Source organism: Gymnodraco acuticeps, unplaced genomic scaffold (assembly GCF_902827175.1).
Source record: "Gymnodraco acuticeps unplaced genomic scaffold, fGymAcu1.1, whole genome shotgun sequence".
NCBI classification, from domain to species: domain Eukaryota; kingdom Metazoa; phylum Chordata; class Actinopteri; order Perciformes; family Bathydraconidae; genus Gymnodraco; species Gymnodraco acuticeps.
In genome coordinates, this window is record NW_022991896.1 from 548,358 (window position 1) to 550,610 (window position 2,253).

The window sequence follows — 2,253 nt, forward strand, 5'->3', positions numbered from 1 at the left end:
ACTGATATTCCGTTAATCATGAAAAACACAACAGCTCATTTGTGGATGAGAAATAGTGTATTGAATGTGGATGGAGTTCAAAATGTAACCTAAAACGTCAATATCCTCTTTTAGCTTGCTTGACACAAACATAAGAGTATTTAAAGTGTACCTATATCACTGTTTTGGTAGAAAATAGCGATGCTTTCCACTTCAGGCCTTTTGTGAAGCATTTGGTCTTATCACATCCGCCAGTCTTTGAGAGTCAGATAAGTAAAATCCAATAGTGCAACTCAGTACAAAGAGTGAGCATGCTCTAAAATGCTGTTTGTGTGAATCATCAATAATACATCTAACAGACTAAGGGAACCGTTAGCTCTAAGCTAAAACTATCATGCAACTTTCCAGGGTCATTTTAATAATCATTTGGATTTAATTCATGGTTTAAATCTAATCTGTGTCTATGTGCCTGCAGTCTGAATCACAAGCCTGTCACTCTGGACTATAATTAGAGCATTTGTACAGTAGTTTAAATATAGCATTTCAGAAGTTGGTACATGGACCAAAATTGGCTCATAACAGCTGGACAGATGTCACATCATTTGTTGTTCAAATGTGGGCGTATTTTTTAATAAAATCAGTCACTTTTAAACCAAATCACGAGCCAAATGAAGTGCCGATGCTGCACATGTTTGGCACCGTGCAGTGTATTTAAATATACTTACATGTGGGTTTACAGAGCATTTAGGAAGTGAGATAATCTGCCCTCCTCCGTCTCCTGCTTCTCCCCAAAGGTCCACATGGATTTTGAGGGGAGCATGCGGAGAGACAGAGCTCTTCAGCAGCAAAGGATTGTGGGAAATCCAGAGACTGCGGTTTCACTTTCCACCACTCAAGTCTCTCTCCATCTGGCTTTTCGGTGCGGATAATGAAAACTGCAACTCCCTGCAGCCTCGATCCTCGATCTGAGCAATTATGTGGAGCCAGAATCACGAGGAGCCAATGTGATTAGGGACTAACAAGTTCATTTGTTAAATATCTTGTGAGAGAGCGACAAGGCCAATGATAGTAATTAAATCTCACAAAGGTGGCATCAGTGGCTTTTTGTAACTTATTTAGGTCACTGTGGGACAGCTTTTATCCTCTTAATCTCTTAATGTCCAACACCTCCGACAGGAAATGAAAATCCACTGAAATAACAGGATTTTAAAAGATGACATAACAAGTCTGCTTTGATGGATTAGTTTGTTTTTTACATTACAAACAAGTTGATTTGCCCTTTAATAATTAATTATAACAGAGGCGTGTGGCACAGTGGACTAGTGCGTTGGTGTTCGGATCAGGGGAGCACAGGTTCAAACCCCACTGTCGTTGTGTCCCTGAGACACTTCACCCCAAATTGCTCCTGTGGAGATTGCCCACAGTATTGAGTATGTAAGTTGCTTTGGATAAAAGCGTCTAACAAGTAACATGTAATGTCATGTTAAAAAATTGTATGCAAGTCTATGAGAAAGTTATCCTAATTCTCACTTTTGTTTTATTACCTCTATTAACATTTTTCTGATGGAAGTATGGCCTCAAATAGCTAGTTTGATGTCTTCTTCAATACACCGTGATGTTCATTTGTAAATAATGGTTTCATTTAGAGTTTAATTGACAATAAAGCAGAGTATGCTTAAAGGGGGGTTCCTTGCGATTGGACATTTTACTCTATTTTTATATCAATATATTATTTTATCTATTTGATGCAAATTCTTGCTTCAATTCAAAAAAATTATTCATTTATCTATGTTGTTTTGATTCTCAAACTGTCACAAATCAAATGTCCCACTGGATAAATAAAGTATTCTCATTATGATCCCACGGTTTTGTCGGGTTTGGGTATTATCCATTATTTCTTCTTACAAACAAACCTTTTCCAGTGACTTTTCACTTAATGAAGGTTGAGTAAAACTTCTTATACACAGTATATGTTACGGACAATAGTTAATAATGCCAGCGACCCACACGCTGAACACTTTAACGAGCGTTCAGTGGAGATTGACAGAAGGAGGCGTTGAGTAAAAGGTCATTAAAACTCAGACATGGTCCAATTTGAGGAGAAACAACAGGATAATGGGGAGCAGCATCCTGACGCTGCCAGAGCCCGATGTACTGAAGTGTCCGTCTAACAGGCTGTTAGGGAGGGAAGGAGCTGACAGGAGAGACTACACTGCTGTCACCTGCACACTGAAGAGAAGGAGGCCAGAGGAGGACAGGGGACGGATACGCAGA